Here is a 15934-nt window from a genome sequence, read left to right as displayed (position 1 = left end):
ATTGCTTAAATCAGGAGATGGAGGTTGCGATGAGCCAAGATGGCACCATTGCACTCTGGCCTGGGCAACAAGAGCAAAACTCCAACTAAAAAAAAAAAAAGCCGGGCGTGGTGGCTCACGCCTGTAATCCCAGCACTTTGGGAGGCCGAGGTGGGCGGATCACAAGGTCAGGAGATCGAGACCATGGTGAAACCCCGTCTCTACTAAAAATAGAAAAAATTAGCCGGGCGCAGGGGCGGGCGCCTGTAGTTCCAGCTACTCGGGAGGCTGAGGCAGGAGAATGGCGTGAACCCGGGAGGCGGAGCTTGCAGTGAGCCGAGATTGCGCCACTGCACTCCAGCCTGGGCGACAGAGCGAGACTCCGTCTCAAAAAAAAAAAAAAAAAAAAAAAAAAAAAGCTGAGACCACAGGGACAAGCAAGAGTTAACCAAGGGAGGAACAGGGGTGGGGAGTACACAAAGGCTCAAGGCAGGAATCTCAATCTCCAGGCAAGGCAGAGTAAGGAGCCCAGCATCCTGAGCCGCCCAGCCCTGAATCTGTGCCTTTCAATAAAGCTTTTTAGAACGTCTTGTCTCTCACATCCCAACAAAGCTGTGTATCCCCAAGGGTGAGGCACAGGTTTTCCCCTCAGGCTGAATGCTTTCTCTGGGTGGGTCCAGAGCTTTTACAGAAAACAGCACGCAGGGCCAGGGTGACTGCCCAGTGATTGCCGGAATTCCTGAGTCAGGACAAACAGGACTTTCGTGTTCAGATTGAAGTTACTCTTCCTTGCAGTGACGCTGGAAGACTTTCAGGAGATGGCAAGAGGCTCTAGGTCTGGGAAAGGGAAGCCAAGCCCACAGAATTCCAGGTCTACACCTGGGGCTCATTGACTCACTCGCAGCCATTTACATTAAAATCAATAGACTGGGTGGTTTTCTCTTTCTTTTTTTTTCTTTTTTTTTTGAGATGGAGTCTTGATCATCTCCCAGGCTGGAATGCAGTGGTGCGATCTCGGCTCACTGCAAGTTCCACCTCCCGGGTCCACGCCATTCTCCTGTCTCAGCCTCCCGAGTATCTGGGACTACAGGCGCCCGCCACCTCACCTGGCTAATTTTTTGTATTTTTAGTAGAGACGAGGTCTCACCGTGTTAGCCAGGATGGTCTCGATCTCCTGACCTTGTGATCTGCCCGCCTCGGCCTACCAAAGTGCTGGGATTACAGGCATGAGCCACTGTGCCTGGCCGGTTTTCTCTTTCTTAAACAAAATACTAAGTCGGGGGAGAGGAATGTTAAAGAACCCCAGGAGACACGCTTTGTGAGAACTTTGTACAGTAAGAAAAGTTGGGCAGCTACCACCTGTCTAATGAGCATTTACCAGACTAAGCACTTTACATCCCTTTTATTTAATCCTCTCAACATCCTTATTAGGTGAGTCTTGTTACCTTCATTTTACAAAGGACAAAACTGAGGCACCAGGGGCCGGGCGCACAGTGGCTCAGGCCTGTAATCCCAGCACTTCGGGAGGATGAGGCGGATGGATCACCTGAGGTCAGGAGTTCAAGACAAGCCTAGCCAACATGGCAAAACCCCGTCTCTACTAAAAAATACAAAAATGAGGCCGGGCACGGTGGCTCATACCTGTGATCCCAGCACTTTGAGAGGCCAAGGCAGGCGGATCACGAGGTCAGGAGATCGAGACCATGCTGGCTAACACAGTGAAACCCTGTCTCTACTAAAAATACAAAAAATTAGCTAGGCGTGGTGGCAGGTGCCTATAGTCCCAGCTACTCGGGAGGCTGAGGCAGAAGAATGGTGTGAACCCGGGAGGCGGAGCTTGCAGTGAGCCGAGATTGCGCCACTGCACTCCAGCCTGGGCGACAGAGCAAGACTCCATCTCAAAAAAAAAAAAAAAAACACAAAACCTAAAAACTGAGGCATAGGGGTATGAGTTACTTGCCAAAGAACACATAGTAAGTGACAGAACTGGGGTTTGAATCAAGCCTGTCTCCAAGGCCTGTGCAGTCGCAGGGAGGGATGATGGGGAAGGTCCCCCATTCCAGGTCCCTCTCTGTCCCTAAGGAACAATTCCCTGTCTTCACAAGTCAATCCCCACTTGGTTCTGACTCCTTTTCCTCCTCAGCACTAACAGACACAGGAAACCATCTTTGGAGTGTACGTATTCTGAAGGTCATATTTCAAATCAAACAGTCTTTCAGACTCCCTCCCGTCCTCCCTCGCTCCTTCTTCCCTTCTCTCTCCTCCCTCTCTCTCCTTTTTAACAGAGACGAGGTCTATACGTTGCCCAGGATGGTCTCAAGCTCCTGAGCTTAAGCACTCCACCCACCTCTGCCTCCCAAAGTGCTGGGAATACAGGCATGAGCCACTGTACTGGGCCCAGAGCTTTTTCTGAAACTTCCCTGTATTTTTTTTTTTTTTTTTTGAGACGGAGTCTCGCTCTGTCCCCCAGGCTGGAGCATAGTGGCCGGATCTCAGCTCACTGCAAGCTCCGCCTCCCGGGTTCACGCCATTCTCCTGCCTCAGCCTCCCGAGTAGCTGGGACTACAGGCACCCGCCACCTCGCCCGGCTAGTTTTTTGTATTTTTTTTTTTAGTAGAGACGGGGTTTCACCGTGTTAGCCAGGATGGCCTCGATCTCCTGACCTCGTGATCCGCCCGTCTCGGCCTCCCAAAGTGCTGGGATTACAGGCTTGAGCCACCGCGCCCGGCCAACTTCCCTGTATTTTTTTGTGTCTTTCCCATGGATGCTGGGCTCCATGCCCACACTCCGACACTGTACTCAACCTGAGATCTCTCCACACAGTAGGAACTGGTGTTTCCCAGACCAGCTGTGAGACACCACCCGCCCTGGTCACTGGCACCCCCCGTTTCTCTCGGCTCCTCCCAGCTTAACACACAGTCACCACCTCATACATGCACTTTTCCTTATATATAGAACACTGCAAATTACACATTTGATATATTCATATGTTTAAGTCAGTGTGAGAACAAATAAAGCATATTTTGACCTCTACGACAGGGGGCTGGCTCTGTCTCATAGTAGGCACTCAAAAAGTTTTAGGAAGGAAGAAGGACTCCTGGGCCTGAAGGGATATTAGGGATCCTATCATCCTACAGCCCTCAGGAAACACTCCCTGCAAATGTGTAGGCTGTGGAGACAGACTTGGATTCAAACCAGCTTCAGCTCACCTAGTCAGGCATGGTGGTGGGAGCCTGTAATCTCAGCTACGCTAGAGGCTGAGGCAGGAGAACCACTTGAACCCCGGAGGCAGAGGATGCAGTGAGCTTAGACTGCGCCACTGCACTCCAGCCTGAGCAAGACTCCATCTAAATGAATGAATGAATGAATGCATGAATGAATGAATGAAATGGAACCGAAACTAGAACCAGGTTGTCCAGCTCCTCATGCTATGTACACTCCATGGATCACACTGCCTCAAAGGCAAAGTCAAACAGCCCATTGTGTTAGCAGGTCTTCCACTGACAGTCTTTTAGAGATGGGCAATTTGGGCCACCTGAGGAGGTTATGAGGCCAGGATAGGAGATCCGGGCAGTAGCAGGTATGTTCATTGTTAACTTGTGAAACACACCTCATCTGCAAAGACTACACTTTGGACCCCACACTGACCAATCTCACATGAGATCTTTGTTTCTGTGGGGACTGGGCAATGCGGCAGTCATGAGACATGAGTATGGGAAGTCAGCTCTGACTAGCTCTGAGACCTTGACTGAGTGCTGGCACCTTTTGAAATGTAAGATGGGGCCGAGCATGGTGGCTCACACTTGTTATCCTAGCACCTTGGGGGGCAGAGGTGGGAGGATCACTGGAGGCCAGGAGTTCAAGGCTGCAGCGAGTTATGACCATGCCACTGCATTCCAGTCTGGGCAACAGAGCATGACCCTGTCTCAAAATCAGTAATAAGATGGCCCATAGATGCTCTGCTATCAACACTAACACTTCAATCACTTATTACTTTTATTGGCGATGGTGATGGGAACAACATCCAGGCAGACTGCAAGGTAACACCTAAGGATGTTAGTGTCTCTAGGAGTCATCAATTGGAACATTCCTTTATTCAAACCTTGAACATTAGTGTGGGGTAGACTGAGACTCAGTCCAAGGAAAACAACTGACTGCCATTCAGACCTGGCTCAGTCTAAGAAAAAAGTAGGTTTTAGACTGCAGTAAGAGGAACTGTGGTGAGAAGGGCCACTCGGTATTGGGCAGTTCCTGGCAGGTGTCATCAAATACGTGTAGCCTGCTCTAAGGTTGTACACGGAGACAGAGAAAAAAGACCTCATAAGTCCTTGAGTCTTCCCTTGATCCTTGCAATCTGACACTGTTGTGAGGAAAGTCTGAGGTCTTTTGCACTGCAGGCTTCTGCCTGGTAATGTAAGGGCACAGCCCACAATAGTGTACCCTAACATACCACCCCCGCCTACCAGCTAGACGCCTGTATTTTGACCTCTAAGACAGGGGGCTCTCCTACCCTCCTCTATTCCTGGGTCACCTGAAGAATAAGTATGTCTCTCCCTCCCTTTTTCCTCCTTCCCCATGAAGGTCAGTGAGAAACTGTAAATAGCAAGGATAAGGGAAAGTGAGGAGGCCAGGGAGGCCACTGCACTCATCTCTGTTCTAAAATATCCAACTCAGCCATGCGCGGTGGCTCACGCCTGCAATCCCAGCACTTTGGGAGGCTGAGGCAGGCGGATCACTCGAGGCTGGGAGTTTGAGACCAGCCTGACCACCAGGGTAAAACCCCCATTTCTACTAAAAATACAAAAATTAGCTGGGCGTGGTGGCGCGCGCCTGTAGTCTCAGCTATTATGCTTGGGAGGCTGAGGCAGAATAGCCTGAACCCGGGGGTGGTGGCTGCAGTGAGCCAAGATCGCGTCACTGCACTCCACCCTGGGTGACAGAGCGAGACTCTGTCTCAAAAAAAAAAAAAAAAAAAAAAAAAAAAAAAAAAAAATTCAGTTCCAGGTCATGCTTTGAGTCTGTCCAGGGGTATAAACACCAGAGGAATACGGAATACGGAGCCTGACCTGGCTCTCAACTGTCCAGGCCTGGAGGTCCAGGAGGGTTGACCCCCCTTTAACACATGTACCCCTCACATACTAACACAGAAATGCTGTTATATAGTATCATCTTCATCCCCTAAACGACCTTATTTCCAACTTCCTCTAGCACCTAACCATCAGACCCCCAGGATGAGATGAAGTAAGAGGCTGAAAACAAGCAAGATGACGAACATGAGCATAGCAGAAACCAGAACGCACGTCATGGCTGGGGGATGGCGAAAGGAACTGAATACGGAACAGAAACCCTTAACTTCTCTTGCTACTGCCCAATCCTCTTGTGATTCCAGGCAGCCATTTCATTTAAAATCCCTTTCAGAAGCCTGTCGTCTTGCATGAGAGCTGGGAAGCTGGGAGGGGGGTTGTGTTCCGGGTTGGCTGATGATACGTGGACTTCTGAGACATGAACCTAGGCTGACTCAACAAATATTAAGCATCTGCTCGGTCAGACCCTCTGCTCAACTGTGCACACACAAAAGACGACGAGGTGCGGAATGGCGGCTGCCAGGGGCTGGAAGGTGGCGGGTCAGAGAGTCAGTGTTTACTGGGTACAGAGTTTCATCTGGGGAGGATGAAGTAGTTCTGGAGATGGACGGTGGTTACAGTTGCACAACAGTGTGAATGTACTTAATGCCACAGAACTGTACACTTAAAAATGGTTATAATGGTAAGTCTTACATATACTTAATCACATTTAAAAAAAAAAAAACAAAACACATTTTTAAAGGGTGGGGGGAAATGAGAGAGTCTTCCTCTCCTCCCTCTGAAGAGGCTTTCTTTTGAATGATTCGACTGTCTTTCCTCCAGACCAAATATTCTGAATTCTTCTGCACATCCTTCTTGGCATCACAGTGATCTGCCCAGCGGCCCTACATTTAGAAATCTCTCTCAGTGCTGGGTACGAGCCCCATGGAGCTCTGTATTCCCAACATGTGCTCCCCAGTGCCAACCCACCAGCAGTTCAGCTCAGGCTGAGGTCACTTACTCTCCCCACCTCAGAAAGGCCCAGGTATATGAATAAAAGGTGTCCTCTATTAAGACACAGCTCTAGAGGCCATGCGCTCCTGGAGGGCAGTAACTATCTCTCATACAGGCTGTCTCCAGCCCACGAAACTGGCCATATTCCAAAAGTCTCCAAAAACTTGACTGAGAAACAGTGTGGATAATGTTATAGTCCTCAGTAAGCCCAAAAAGCCTGTTTACCACAGGTCATAGGAATATCACACATTTACAATTAAAACAGGCAGGCTGGGCGCGGTGGCTCACACTCGTAATCCCAGCACTTTGGGAGGCCGAGGTGGGTGGATCACCTGAGGTCAGGAGTTCGAGACCAGCCTGACCAACATGGTGAAACCCCATCTCTACTAAAAATACAAAAATTAGCCAGGTGTGGTGGCGTGCAACTGTAATCCCAGCTACTTGGGAGACTGAGACAGAAGGATCGCTTGAACCTGGGAGGTGGAGGTTGCAGTGAGCCAAGATCGCGCCACTGCACTCCAGCCTAGGCAAAAGAGCAAGACTTCAGCTCAAAAAAAGTGAAAACAAACCAAAAAACAGGCAGAAGACAATACTAGTTGCATGTAGTCTAGAGTGCCAGCTACACACTGCCCTCCTGTCCTCCCCTTAGTGCCCACCCTCAAATATACCCCGCCACGTGGGAGCAGGCCCCCCTCCAACGGCATGGCAGCCCAGGTTTTGGAGACAGACTTGAGTCTGAATGTGGGCTCTGCTGCTTCCTGGCTGTCCAACCTCAGGCAAGTTACTTTTTTTTTTTTTTTTGAGACGGAGTCTCGCTCTGTTGCCCAGGCTGGAGTGCAGTGGCCGGATCTCAGCTCACTGCAAGCTCCGCCTCCTGGGTTTACGCCATTCTTCTGCCTCAGCCTCCCGAGTAGCTGGGACTACAGGCGCCCACCACCTCTCCCGGCTAGTTTTTTTTGTATTTTTTAGTAGAGACGGGGTTTCACCGTGTCAGTCAGGATGGTCTCAATCTCCTGACCTCGTGATCCACCCGTCTCGGCCTCCCAAAGTGCTGGGATTACAGGTGTGAGCCACCGTGCCCGGCCTCAGGCAAGTTACTTAACTTCCAGGTTAATTTCTGTAAGCTTTGGTTTCTTCATCTTGCAAACGAGGATAAATCCTCCACCTCAAAGGGTTATTGTGAGAGACAATGAGATTACAGAAGGAAAGAAGCTACTGCACAGTAAGCGTTCATTACCGTTCTTATTCCAACCCCAAACACCCCCTTCTGAAATGAATCCACGTTGTAATATAAATAACTTCTATCAGAGCAATCTTCATTCCAAACAGAAGACAGACAGAAAAAGGACCTACTAGAACCAATCAACTTTTTTTTTGTGACGGGGTCTCGTTCTGTCGCCTAAGCTGGAGTGCAGTGATGCAACCTTGGCTCACTGCAACCTCCGCCTCTCGGGTTCAAGTGATTCTCCTGCTCAGCCTCCCCAGTAGATGGGATTACAGGTGCCTGCCACCATGCCTGGCTAATTTTTTGTATTTTTAGTAGAGACGGGGTTTCACCATGTTGGCCAGGCTGGTGTTGAACTCCTGACCTCAAGTGATCTGCCTGCCTCGGCCTCCTAAAGTGCTGGGATTACAGGCATGAGCCACCATGCCCGGCCCCAACCAACTTCTGATCCACATCTTGCCTGTCCCCATAGCCTGCTTCGACACGTGGGGGTCAGGTAGTTTCCACTGTGAGGAATGACCTTGTTAAGGTTAGGCGGACTCTCTCCAGCTCCTGACTCTCTCCAGCTCCTACAAACCTTAGCTACCCAAGGCCAGGAGCCTATCAAGTTCTGCTCTCCTGATTGGGGGTGGGAAGCAGCGAGTTGTGGAAGGCAGCTCTGCGGCACAGCTCCAGCTCCTCCCGCTCAGCTGTGCTGCTTCCCAGCCACTTGCCCACCCTGAAAGGATACACTAGGGCAAGGGGTCTTCTTTTTTTTTTTGAGACGGAGGCTCACACTGTTACCCAGGCTGGAGGGCAGTGGCATGATCTCAGCTCACTGCAACCTCCACCTCCCAGGTTCAAGCAACTCTCCTGCCTCAGCCTCCCGAGCAGCTGGGACTACAGGCGCCCACCACCGCGCCCGGCTAATTTTTTGTATTTTTAGTAGAGACGGGGTTTCACCGTGTTAGCCAGGATGGTCTCGATCTCCTGACCTCGTGATCCACCCGCCTCGGCCTCCCAAAGTGCTGGGATTACAGGCTTGAGCCACCGCGCCCGGCCTGAGGGCAAAGTGTCTTCTACTCTCTCTGGTCACTCCCCGAGATGTGAGTAATGACATTCATTCACCACACCTCTGTCTTCAAAAAGACAAGTATAGGATGAAAAGACCCCAGAGAAGAGACGATGTGCTGGCCCCTCTCTCAGATGCTGCATGCACCTGCCGGTCTTTGCCTCACGCTGCTTAGGCTTTGGGGCACTCTGTCCAACTGTTTTCTTGAAGACTCTTTCCTCAGTCACTTAGAATTAAAGACTAACTATTGCAAGCTTCAGCCACTTTCTTAAAAATGTGCCTTGAAAGAAAGAGTGGGTGGGTGGTGAAAAGAGAACATGAAAATCTTCCTTACAGGCTGGCTGGGAGCCTACCCATTTTACCTCTAGAGGTATGCTGGCAGACAAAAGCTGCTAGATATGTGCCATGCACAAGGGTAATTTAGAGCCCGCATTCCTCTCTCTACCTGGAAAGAAGTACACAGGGGACTTAGGAACTACTTTCTACTTCATGGAAGAAACCTATCCAGTCCTTCCCTGGGTCTTTCCCGTGTCCATAACAAGTTCATGAGAGGTACCAGTGGCAATCTGGGTGGAAAAACAGTTCTTCGATGCACTGTCCCAGACTCTGCCAGATGGTTAACATCCCCAATCCCCATGTGCTAAATGCCATTAGCGCTCCCAAGACATCAAATGCCATTAGTGCTCCCAAGACTTTTTTTTTTTTTTTTTTTAAAGACAGAGTCTGGCTCTGTCGCCCAGGCTGGAGTGCAGTGGCCCGATCTCGGCTCACCGCAAGCTCCACCTCCTGGGTTCACACCATTCTCCTGCCTCAGCCTCCTGAGTAGCTGGGACTACAGGCGTCCGCCACCATGCCTGGTGGCGGCCTTTTAATTTTTAGTAGGCGCCACCACGCCTTTTAATTTTTAGTAGAGACGGGGTTTCACCATGTTAGCCAGGATGGTCTCGATCTCCTGACCTCATGATCCGCCCGCCTTGGCCTCCCAAAGTGCTGGGATTACAGGTGTGAGCCACCGCGCCCAGCGCTCCCAAGACAGTTAATCCTCCCTCCTCAACATTTCCAAACACCCCCTGGAGGCCAGCGGTGCCCTGGCTGAGAACCACTGAGTCAGCACCTGTATTGCTTTGAATCCCACGGTGCCCAGCACATACTGGGCACCCTGTACTGCTTGTGGATTGAATCTAGTAGGAAAGGAGCAGTCACAGACATACTTAGATCCACGTCTCTTACCAAGTAATTTCTGAACCCCTACTGTGTGCTCAGCATCTTTATATGGATGAAGAGGAGACATGGATCACAGTCTCTACACATAAGGAAGTGGTAGGAAAAACAAGACCATAACACATTATGCAATATAAGGCAATACATAAGCCAATGCTAAATCGTAAGGTCTGTGAGAAAGCGGATGATGTGATCACTAAAGGCTGGCAAAATCCAGGGAGGCTTTCTGGGAAAAAAACATAAGTTGAGGCGGCTCTTGAAGGAGGTGGGCTTGTCTTCATTCAGCCCTATTGATCCTCAGCCTGTACCTGCCAGGACCGCTGTTCATGGAAAACTCCTCTATGCCTGTCATTCTAGGAGCAACGCGGCAACCTGAGCCCTTCAAATCTCCAGGTGGCTCCTGGAACAAGAGGGTGTGAGGAATTTCCCATTCTTTGCCAGAAGACCAGCAAATATCAGGCCTGCTTTTAGGAGGCCTGCTCATCCCAAAGGCAACGGAAGAAACCACTGGTGGAAGTGCCAATGGCGGAGGTGCCCAAGACAGAACCAAAAAGCATTTGGTGCTCTGTGTACATACTGAGTCATGGGCTCCACATGGTGGGACTCCTAGTTGTGACCACAGATACTCCCCACATCGCCTGTCCCCTGTGGCCCTGGAATTCTCCTGCTGTGGATGAACCTGAGGTCTCAGCTATCTCCTCTGTCAAAGGTCTTCTTGCCGCCTCGCTCGCCAACCATCACCATTTTTCTTAGGTAGCTCATCCCCATTTCCTCCATTCATCTCTCTCCAGTCACCCAGACTCCTCCCACAGGCTGTGCCACCAAACTCTCCTCACAGCCCATCCCACCGTCTTCTCCACTGCCATCCTCCTGACATTCAAGCTGGTCCCAGAGTCTGGCTCCTCCAGGAAGCCCAAAACTCGTGGCTTCCCCAACCCTGTTTCCTTTCAAACATGCAAAATCAGTAACACTCCCCCTCCACACCCCACTCATCCTTTACTTGTATACAATGTAAATGGAGAGTCTTGTCTATTTATATACACTATCCAGCTAATGTTAGAAAGAATCCCACTTCCCACAGACCACAGGAGCTAAGCTGAGGGCTGGGCCTACTTGTTCTTATTTCTGTGAGACTTACCTACCTTCCAAACCCCAGGCACCCCTTAGGCTAATAAGATCTAGGGATACACCCTCCTCTCTCATACACCCCACTCTGAGAAGCCATATCTAAGTCCACAGATCCAGGACCCAGAGTCCCTCCCCCAGTAAGTAAAAATGAGGATTATATGAGTCATAAGCTCTTTCCATATACATGCTCTTAACTTCTGAGACAAACAAATAAACCATTTCTTCCCCTCCCACAGGAAGATTCAGAAGAAATCCTTTTGGAATTAAGCCTGGAGTTTCCACCCCCTCCTCAGGCTTCTTGCCCTCAATTGTTGACCAAATGCTTCACCATAAGAATGGCCCCATTCCAGAGTCTCCCAATTCTTGCCATCACCAAACTCTACCTGCTGGTTCAACTCTATCTAATCTTTCTGCAGCAATGCCAGTTTAGCTTTCTGACGTGATTTACGTCTCTCTCAACTAGATATTTTTGTCTTATAAAAGTTTTGTCTGAGGCCGGGCGCGGTGGCTCAAGCCTATAATCCCAGCACTTTGGGAGGCCGAGGCGGGTGGATCACGAGGTCAGGAGATCGAGACCATCCTGGCTAACACGGTGAAACCCCGTCTCTACTAAAAATACAAAAAACTAGCTGGGCGTGGTGGCGGGCGCCTGTAGTCCCAGCTACTTGGAGGCTGAGGCAGGAGAATGGCGTGAACCTGGGAGGCGGAGCTTGCAGTGAGCCGAGATCGCGCCACTGCACTCCAGCCTGGGCGACACAGCGAGACTCCGTCTCAAAAAAAAAAAAAAAAAAAAAAAGTTTTGTCTGGTAAAAGCAATTTTTTTTCCCATGACACAGCCCTCAGGAGATCCTGAGAATATATCATCAAAACAACTCTTGTTATATGGGCCCATGGCATGTTAAAGTTTTCTGCTACAGGCCTTACCATGGCTTGCAATCACACACACACACACACACACACACACACACACACATTAATAAATAATTACTTGATTAACATCTCTCCCTACTACTAGACTGTAGGAGAACCCTATCGGTCTTGTTCACCACTGTGTCCTCTGTGCCTAGTTCTAGATCTTTCCTCAAACAGAACATGAAATCCTACCCACACGTAGCACGTACAACCTCAGGCTGTCTAGCCACTGGACAAAATCCCCAGGGGCTCTCTTGGGTCACTACAATTCCATCCCTCTTTTCTCTCCTCCCTCTACTATTCCCGCCCTTAGTAAGAACAAAGAGCCTCAAAACCCTTTTTCCATTATGCCCTAGAAGAGCTTCCTATAGCTAAGAGAGGCCCAGACTCAAGTTAAGGACTGGTTGGTTGGGAGGAGAATGGCAGAGGAACTAGAGAGAGCAGAGAATGGCGGTGAGCCGTGGACAGGATCCAACTCTTCTACCAAGTCATGTTTTTGTATCTTACTATATTCTGTGTGCAATCAAGAAATGCTTTGAGAGTTGACTTATTAACCTGATCACTTTTGTTCTGTCTTCAATCCAGGAAAGAGAACACTGAGACAGATAGTAGTAAAAAGTAGGTGTTGAGGGGAGTGGGGGCTGAAGAGCAGGTTTCAAGATGACTTCCCACTGACCACAGAAAATGAGTGTAATTCATGGAAATAAGGTTTAACAAAAATGTCCCAGTCTTGAAGGTTGTAGGATATTAAGGAAAACAGTAACAGTTAAGAAAAAGAGTCAGCTGGGCGCAGTGGCTCAAGCCTGTAATCCCAGCACTTTGGGAGGCCGAGACGGGCGGATCACAAGGTCAGGAAATCGAGACCATCCTGGCTAACACGGTGAAACCCCGTCTCTACTAAAAAATACAAAAAACTAGCCAGGCGAGGTGGCGGACGCCTGTAGTCCCAGCTACTCGGGAGGCTAAGGCAGGAATATGGCGTAAACCCGGGAGGCGGAGCTTGCAGTGAGCTGAGATCCGGCCACTGCACTCCAGCCTGAGCGACAGAGACTCCGTGTCAAAAAAAAAAGAAAAAGAAAAAGAGTCTAGGCCGGGCTCCGTGGCTCACGCCTATAATCCCAACACTTTGGGAGGCCGAGATGGGTGGATCACGAGGTCAGGAGATCGAGACCATCCTGGCTAACATGGTGAAACCCCGTCTCTACTAAAAACACAAAAAATTAGCCAGGCGTGGTGGCGGGCGCCTGTGGTCCCAGCTACTCGGGAGGCTGAGATGGGAGAATGGCGTGAACCTGGGAGGCGGAGCTTGCAGTGAGCGGAGATCATGCCACTGCACTCCAGCCTCGGTGACAGTGAGAGACTTCGTCTCAAAAAAAAAAAAAAAAAAAAAAGAGTCTAGGCTTAGAAAGGCATTGCTTGGGTGGATGTCCCCAGAGATCTGGTTAAATAGCTTAGTAGAGGACTGAGTACTATATATTACATCCTTCCCATAGAATTTGGAACCTGATTCTCAACACAGTAGACTGCCAATGCTTGGCGACTGACTGGTGCAGGAAAGGAGATTATTGATAACTTGCTCTGATTCAACTTTGTCTGGAGACAGAAAGATTAGACAGGCAGACTCACGGGCCTCTGGAGATGCTCTCCAGTCCAGAATTGCTCTGTGTTTCTGGGTTGAGAGGTTACTGCATGCCTTCTCTACAGACCTATGCCAGAACACAAGCTTGGCAAGAGCGGTTGCACACTTCCTGCCATCGTGTCCCCTACATGACAAACGAAGGTGGTTTACATGTGCAAGTCGCATGTGTGACCCTGTCTGAGGCACACAGTTCAATGCGGAAAGGAATGGAGGCCAGATTTGAAGTCAGGATTCTGTACGGCACAGTTTTAATGGAGCTCCTGAGGCAAGAGTGAGGGGCTGGGCCAGCTGGCTCCCTTGCTGACCTTACTGTTATCTTACGTGTCAAAACCCCCCCGCTGTGTATATCCCTAAGGACTGTGGCAGTCTGTCCCATCCCGTAGCATAAAGGGTGGTGATGTCTCTCTGTTTGGGGAATGACTGGTCACCTAGTTTCGGCCAAGTTCTCAGTAATCTTCCTTCCGTCATTTTGCCAAAGCAGCATTTCACTTCACTCTAAATGCCTCCAGCTCTCCTAACAGCCCCATCCCCCTTTTGCAATTTTCTAGGGGGAAAAAAGTCACTATTGAATGTCCTTACTTCTGCAGCAGGAGGTCAGTCTTCCCATTCTCCTGCCTAAGGCATCTGTCATCAACATTTGGACAGCTAGCACATCAGAACACAGTGGCAGTCCCACGTTGCTCAGCAGCCTAGAAATACATGCCCAGAACTGCCAGCTTTCCGAGTGGTGCTGGCTCCACAGCCGCATGAAGAGAGGAGGAAGGCGAAGACACTTCTCCAAAGAACAGACACAACAACACAAAATCATTTGAAAAAGAACATCTCTGTCAGCAGCTACCACCGAGCAACAAGTCCTTCTTGAATGTGCTCCATGCTATGATTTCAATCCAGCGATGCTAAGCATAGCTCCACAGTTTCAAGGACACTGCAGTCGAAAACTTCGAGCTGGACGGTAAAAAGAAGCTGTTTGATTTATGAAGTGGGTCAACCAAAAGGAGCAATGCAAAAGGAAAGAGGTCAGGCCGGGGTCTGCCCCCTCCTTGTCCCATCTACTTCCGCCGATATTTATCCTTTGTGAGAAGCCAAGAGTTCCAAGTCAGAAGGTTCTCCTGGAATATAACCAAGCTGAGACACAGAGGCCCACATTTTCTGTTGGATGATCCTAACTTTACTTCAAGGGCATCGCTCAGCTGGAGGCTTCCAGAACTGTTTACCCCAGACAAGGTCTGATTCTAAAAACATCCCAGAAAAAATATATTCTTAATTGTGCATAAATAAAAGAGGGGCAAAAAGAACCTTAAGAAGCCTGAGGTTTATTGAATACTTTCTCTAAGCAAGCACTGTGCTGAGCTTTCACTTGTTATAACAGGCACTTCTTCAATAAACATGTGAGCCCCTATTATGTGCAAAACACTGTTACAGGCACTGGGGATACAAAAATGAACAAAATAGTCAAAATCTTAGCTTTCACTGAACTGTTTTGTATTTCTTTTTTTTTTTTTTTTTTTGAGACAGAGTCTGGCTTTATTGCCCATGCTGGAGTGCCGTGGTGCAATCTCAGCTTACTGCAACCTCCACCTCCCAGGTTCAAGTGATTCTCCTGCCTCAGCCTCCTGAGTAACCGGGAACTGAGATTACAGGTGTGAGCCACCACACCTGGCTAATTTTTTTTTTTTTTTTTTTTTGAGACAGAATCTTGCTCTGTCGCCCAGGCTGGAGCACAGTGGCGTGATGTCCGCTCACTGCAAGCTCCGCCCCCTGGGTTCATGCCATTCTCCCGCCTCAGCCTCCCAGGTAGCTGGGACTACAGGCACCTGCCACCATGCCTGGCTGATTTTTTTGTATTTTTAGTAGAGACGGGGTTTCACCATGTTAGCCAGGATGGTCTCGATCTCCTGACCTAGTGATCCGCCCGCCTCGGCCTCCCAAAGTGCTGGGATTACAGGTGTGAGCCATCGCGCCCGGCCTTTTTTTTTTAGTAGAGATGGGGTTTTACTATGTTGGCCAGGCTGGTCTAGAACTTTTTTTTTTTTTTTTTGAGACGGAGTCTTGCTCTGTCGCCCAGGCTGGAGTGCAGTGGTGCCATCTCGGTTCACTGCAAGCTCTGCCTCCTGGGTTCACACCATTCTCCTGCCTCAGCCTCCTGAGCAGCTGGGACTACAGGCGCCCGCCACCACGCCCGGCTAATTTTTTGTATTTTTAGTAGAGACGGGGTTTCACCATGTTAGCCAGGATGGTCTTGATCTCCTGACCTCGTGATCCGCCCACCTCAGCCTCCCAAAGTGCTGGGATTACAGGCGTGAGCCGCCGCGCCTGGCCCTGGTCTCGAACTTCTGACCTCAGGTGATCCATCTGCCTCGGCCTCCCAAAGTGCTGAGATTACAGTCGTGACCCACCACACCCGACCACTGAACTGACATTTTAGTGGAGCTGACAGAAATACATACGTCAGCTGGTGATAAATACTATGAGGAAGGATAAAGCAGACTAAGGGAATGCTATATAAAATTTTATACAAAAATAAAGCAGAGGAGGGAGTGCTATTTTAGATAAAGTTGTCCTGGAAGGCTTCTCTGATTGCCATTTGATAAAAATAACTACAAAAAGGGCTATCACGTATGATCACTATGTGCTGGGAACTGTACTGAGTACTTCATGTGCATTTAATCCTCAGCAACTCTGCATTCAGTACTATCACCATG

General features: G+C 49.5%; 1 protein-coding gene across 50 annotated transcripts in view; it reads right to left on the bottom strand.

Moving 5' to 3' along the window:
• Positions 1–15934, bottom strand: part of MINK1 (misshapen like kinase 1) — a 71011-nt gene that overhangs the window by 51854 nt on the left and 3223 nt on the right. The gene's annotated exons all lie outside the window — the stretch shown is intronic.

This window comes from Macaca mulatta, chromosome 16 (assembly GCF_049350105.2).
Source record: "Macaca mulatta isolate MMU2019108-1 chromosome 16, T2T-MMU8v2.0, whole genome shotgun sequence".
Taxonomy (NCBI): domain Eukaryota; kingdom Metazoa; phylum Chordata; class Mammalia; order Primates; family Cercopithecidae; genus Macaca; species Macaca mulatta.
This window is presented reverse-complemented; position numbering and strand designations above follow the sequence as displayed.